The sequence below is a fragment of the Rhagoletis zephyria genome, unplaced genomic scaffold (genome assembly GCF_001687245.7).
Source record: "Rhagoletis zephyria isolate East Lansing unplaced genomic scaffold, Rhagoletis_zephyria_1.1 Rzeph_scaffold_03006, whole genome shotgun sequence".
Lineage (NCBI taxonomy): Eukaryota > Metazoa > Arthropoda > Insecta > Diptera > Tephritidae > Rhagoletis > Rhagoletis zephyria.
The window spans coordinates 50,057-56,534 of record NW_016160090.1 but is presented as its reverse complement, the minus strand read 5'-3'; the positions used below and the strand labels follow the sequence as shown (position 1 = coordinate 56,534).

The window sequence follows — 6,478 nt, the reverse complement described above, 5'->3', positions numbered from 1 at the left end:
ATACATAAAAAAAAATAAAAAAAAAAAAAAAAAAAAAAAAAATATTCCGACGAACTGATAACCTCCTCCTTTTTTGGAAGTCGGTTAAAAATGAAATCTCTCGACTTTGTGCAAAACTCAAATCATATTTGTAAGAAAAATTCTAAGTATAAGTATACCCTGAAATTTAGACGATATTATTTGTTTCCGTTTCCGTGCCACATCATTATACTAAAATTTAATGGGCTACATAACTGCATACGCAACTTTTTTCGAAAATTTCGAATTGAAAATTTCGTGCATTCTCCCCGAGTTCTTTGTATGAAATAAAAAAAAAATGTATCTCGTTATTTTTGCTGTTGGATGACTTACATACAGTGCAGGGCAAAAGTATTGGCAAGGAATTTTTCGCAATGTATGGAAAGTCTTTTATTCTAATTTCTTTTCGCAAAATTTTTATAAAAATATAGTTCATACTACAACAAAAAACAAAAAAATAAAATCTCTCCACTTTGTGCAAAACTGGGAAAATTCAATAAAACTTCGTACTAATTTGCATCTTTCAAATCAGTGGAGTGGTTTTCCATCGAAATACCGCTAATCTTATCTACATCTATCTATCTTATCTAAGTTTCTATATGCATTCGGAAGAATATATCATTCATATATGAATAGTCTGAGTCAAAAGCGACACCACGATAAATAGAGTAATTAACGAAAGCCTCCTGTTGATGTAAAATATGATTATTAATTGAAAAATTTTTTAATGTTTTGGCGAGGGTCATAAGGAAGAGATAACATTTTTTTTTGACACCATCCCTCACATATAGCAATTATCACAATTATTGAAGTAGGACCCGATATCATTAATAAACAAAACGAACAAAAGCGGTCCTAGAACACTGACTTTAGGGATCCCAAAAGTAACAACAAACGGTTCTAAATGTAAGTAGGGTTGTTCCGATACGAGTTAATACTCGATACTTTCTTCAAGTACTTTTTGTACTCGAATCCTTTCCGCAAGTACTTAGGTGGGTTTCGGATACGCGCATAAAGCATTACTTGCTTTTCCATAAATCAGCATTTTGGTTCTTGCAATATATGAATCATGGGGTTGTTGTTTTGGCTACACGTTCTTATAGAACTTTCCACTAGTGATAGTGAAGATGAACAATATCCATACATTCAATCATCAACTTGTATGAAGCAAATGAAAGTAACATGGCGGTAACACTGACCAGTTGGAGAATCGGATGTCCAAGTTCCAACATTTTTCTTCATTTACATCGTTCGGCTGGCCTTTCATGTTGTTTCAGCCAGCAAGCGAGTGCAGCAAAAATGTCCACTCTTTATGAACAATACGAAATGCAGCGAGAGCAAAAGCAACAACAACAAAATAAGTAACAACCTGTATAATTCTGCAAAGAACTCACCAATATGTACATATGTATGTAGCTGCTTTGCGGCCTTTTGTGTGAAGATTTGTGGTGAGTTTAAGCGCATTAAGCGATTGTAATTAAGTTTTGCTATTGTTGCTGCATTGCATTACTCAGAGTATGTAATATGATTCACTTGTAAATCACAAACAAAACACAGCAAAGGTAATGGAATTAAAATAAAAAAGCGAATTCAGAAGGCTTTAACAACCACACAATTTTGCATTAATCAGTAAGCTTGGGGTGTTGAATTTCAGTTCGAGTAAAAATGAAAAAAAATAAATAAAAATAAATAAACAATGGATTGCTGTGGGAAAATAATGAAATCGTATGGGGTTAGGGAAATTCATGTGATAAACTAAAAATTGATATGTACTTAATTCGCTTACGTTTAAAAGTCTTTATACTTGTTTGGTGAGATCTATTTTGAAATAGGCTTGCATTATTTGGGATTCAGATTTTGTCACACATTCGGAACGCATAGAAAGAGTTCAGAGGCGATTTATCAAATTTCATGCGAATTCACGCCATCTTATCATATATGTAATACTCCTATATTGGCAGTAAGAGCTAGTACCGTCCGAAAACACTACAGTACAGATATATCAATAAACACGTACGAAAGAAAAGGAACACATACGTTTATAAATAAACATGTACACGACACATTTACAAAACCGGCACTCAAGTACACAATACATTGACAAAAACAGTACTAGACTGTCTCGCTTTGATTTCGGAATGCTTACACATTGAGATGTTAGCTTACTATCAATATAGAAGTATTACATATATGCATCTTATGAACTGAGGATGTTGAGTTTTGAATTTACAATATCTAGCTGTGTAGTTAGAAAAATATATTACCTTCATTTTATCATATGAGGCGTTTCATGTCTCCGCACCCACCTCTGTGCGTGACTAAATGTTTTGGATGAAAGTTGTAGAGATTCAAGGTCTAGGTGACATGAATATACATACGTGCAGCATATTTTGCCGATATGACGTAGGTTTGCCTAAATTGCTAATAGTGCAATTTAGTAAGACATAATACAACACAGTGTACATTGTTTATAAATAGGGCTCGGAATCTCATGCAAATGCATGTTTTTATTGGGCATCTTCAAGTGGAAATGGTTAAGTTATCTTAGTATATTTTACAATAAATGCATATCGTTTTTGCATATTTTTGCTTTTTTTCATTTACAACCATTTAAATTTAGTGCGAAATCTCTTGGCAAAAAAATTCTTCTTGACAAAAAAATTGCCGTTGAGGCACTCTCTTCAACCTCTGTTAGATCTGGGTGTTCTGCGACCCACTTTAAACCAAGAGAAAGTCCAACACTTTCTATGCGAATGTACAGCCTTCGAAAGGATGAGGCTAAAGACACTCTGCAAGCCATTCCTGCAGAATGTTTACGAGTGCAGCTGCCTCTCTCTGTATGACGTACCTATAAAATATTATGAAAATATTTTTAATCGCATATTTTACTTGTTTATAGCGCATATTTTTGAATTTTGCGTGCATCTATATGCGGATATTTTCGATTTTTTAGTGCATGAGATTCCGAGCCCTACTTATAAAATAACAAGATGACAAAATTTAAAACACCATCCACAAAAATAAAATCTAAAAAGTCAAGGTTAATTTTTAGCGACTTGAAACTTGCACGCACTTTGAGCCAATTTACATGATGACTTTTCATTCTGCGTTTTTTGCACGTTCCCTTTTAAAAAAGTCTTCGAAAACCCCCTTGTATTTACACGATGGCTTTTTCTTTGTGGCGTTTCTTGCGTTTTTTTTTATATTTAAGCGTCAAATTTTTTTGGTCAACTCTTTCGTCCTCATTTTTAAATTGGCTCTTTGTTTTATTGAATGGGCTGCAAAATTGCATACTAAAAATTTTTCTAGAAATTCTGAATAAAATGTAAAAAAATTTGGAGATTTGATTTTTATTTTTGTGAACTTAATATAAAGTGTGAAACTGNGGCTGCAAAATTGCATACTAAAAATTTTTCTAGAAATTCTGAATAAAATGGAAAAAATTTTGATGATTTGATTTTTATTTTTGTGAAACTTTTATTTATATGGCTTATATTATAGAATGAACTATATTTTCATAAATAATTAATGAAAAAAAAATGTTCATGAAAATAATTGTGAAGGTGTACACTTATATTTGTAGCCTAGTGTATGTATGGATATGTAGAGGAATACATACAAATTCCTGCGAAAAAATACTTGTAAACTTTACTAAAATGTAAATGTAAAAAATATATTCTCATTTATTTTTCTTTGCTTTAACAGCTAGAATGAAACAAACCCCAAACGGATGACTCACATGAACATTAAAAATGCGCATATTTGCATTTGCAACGTGTAAAAAGTGCTGAAATGGAATTTTTTTCACTACAACTTTTCTCAATGAAAAACTGAGGAGCGATAACAAACACAAAACAACAAAGCTCGATAATTACTGAAGAATGTGCGTTTAGCTAAGCACGACTTAGAACTGAGACAACATTTATAAATAGAAAAAGATGAAAACGAGTAAAATAAAATAAGAAAACTGAGAAATGAACTATTTTTAAATATTCTATGAATAAATTTATATACTAAAAAAATTTCTATCTTGCCTCAACAAAAACATATTTTCATATTAAAAGAAGCATAAATCGTTGTTTCAGGTCCCATCGTAGTCGGATTTTTTGTGAAATATACTACAGTTTAGTCATGTAAGTAAAAGGTAAAACTTAAAGTTTACATTTGCGCCCGTTTTGGAGACGGAAATTTTCGCATTTTTTTATTATTTCTTTCTTTTTTTAATATACAAACACAAATTAGTGAATACGACCGTTACTGAATTGAAATGAAATTTTCGCTTTCGCAAAAATACAAAACGATTACAAATTGTATCGCGTGGCCAGCATTTCAATCACAGCAAAATGCTTCGCGTATCACCCTTATCAATGCTTTCTATGCATACAATACAAATTATTATATCATGGCAAACCATTGCACTGAGCAACAATAAAAATTAAACCCAATCGACATTGTCGGAAAGAATGCTAGCGCAAAGTGGAAGAGAAGGGGAGTCACTGTAGGCGACATATCGACCTATTGCACTAAGCGTATGAGTGAAAATTTATTTCACACATAGCGAAAAATATGTACTAACAAATGAACAATTCCATCGCTGACATGTTTTACACAATGCACAAAAAACGGAAAACAAGAAGATTAGACTTGCAGCTACCAGCGCTAGACAGTTACGGTGCTGCATTGTCATAGGGGGCTGCTCGTTCGAGGGCACTTGGAAGTGAGCCCAAAGGCAGATAAGAATGCATAACTGCACAAATGTCTGCTCGCCCGACTGCCTGTTCGCCCGCAGAAGAATTCGACATTTATATTCAGAATTAATAACGCAACATTCAACAATTCTCTCGCCTGCTCAAATGATTTGAGATTGGCGTGCCACAGGCAAGCAGACAGACATTAACTTTGCCGCCAGTGCTGTTATACTCGTAAGTTTTCCACTTATGGGTACGCTTATATGCACATATGTTTTACTTATATAGTACTTTTGTTGCGTTTCTGAGGCCGCTTGGCCGTCGTGGGTGTTGTAGTACTAGTAGCGTTCTAATATTTCGTGCTGTTGCTGTACCGCCTCCCCACGAGAACTTATGTGATGGAGAGAAGTAGCGCAGAACTTTTTTCTTTTTATTTCTTTTATTTTTATTAACGTATTTCTGACTTCTAGCTGCTGTTGTTTGTCATAAAGGTGATTGAACTGACTAGCACTTGTCAAACGGATTTACTTGTTTGATATTGGACTTTTGGAGACGAGTCGCATAGCCGTATGTTGCATGCAAATTAAGGTTAAGTCAACGTAATTGTGGATAATTAAAATTAACTTTATTCTGAATTTTTCTAAAACGAAAAGAAAACGTAAATGTAGTTAGTGTATGGATATTATGTGTGCAGATAAAATAATTAAAATTAATTTATCCAAAACACAAGATAACTAAATAAAACGCCGGCATATTTTTATGTTTTTATTTTGATAGACCTTCCAAATATTTGTTTCTGAAGACATTGTTTCATAAGACGTGTTAACCGTCGTAAAATCTTAAGCTTAACATTTTTTTATGTAAAATATCTAACGGTTAAAATGGTTTTTGGGAGGGAGCGGCTTATTATATATTTTTTATCAGTTTAAAAACATTTCGGTGTAGTTATAAATTCTCTAAAACCATTTTAATCATTATTTTATATAAAAAAATGTTAAGCTTAAGATTTTACGACGGTTAAAACGTCTTATGAATACCCTAATTCCATTGTATCTGGTGAGACATTTTACGCCAGAATGTGATCAATTATAACTATGTCGTCGGAACCATGATAAAAATATAGTAAGGTAGAACCGCTGAGAGTCACTTTTAAAATTCTTGACGTTTCCAAACAATTTAATTTTTAAATTTACTCACAAACTCACACACACATTTTCATTTTCAATCTCAAGCAACAACAATTTCGAACAATTTCAATTTTTTATTTTCACTTTTATACGATTTTAAAATGTTGGCAAACTTAAACAAAAAATCATGGCCGACAAATTGAGAGAACGGTTCTACCTTGCTATGTTTTTATCATGGTCGGAACTTTTACAACAGTGAAAGATATTTTTAAAATAGGCAGAAAACGTATGTATAAAATTTCTTTCAAAAAACTACCCAACGATTTTAAGTTCTTTTTAACTATCATTTCAGTCAATGTATGAAAATCTCTATATTTTGCCTTTGTCCACTCAAAGACGAATTTTATAGAAATATCAAAAATGATTTAAAAGTTTTGACTGCTATCACAGGTCATTATTGTGCCTAGTGTAACGTGATTATCAGGGAACGGATTTTATGGAAATTGCCTTTTTTTTCTGCTAAAAAGATAGAGTATATTCGATTAAGAATGTCCACGATTTAGCTTTCCCTGATTCCATATATACACATTTGATGTTGCCTTTTTTTGCCTTTTTTAAGATATTTGCCTTTTTTTGCCTTTTCTA

At 32.5% G+C, this 6,478-nt stretch overlaps 1 protein-coding gene across 2 annotated transcripts in view; it reads right to left on the bottom strand.

The window, feature by feature from the left end:
• Septin1 (Septin 1) overlaps nt 1-6,478 on the bottom strand; it is a 21,730-nt gene that overhangs the window by 4,250 nt on the left and 11,002 nt on the right. The gene's annotated exons all lie outside the window — the stretch shown is intronic.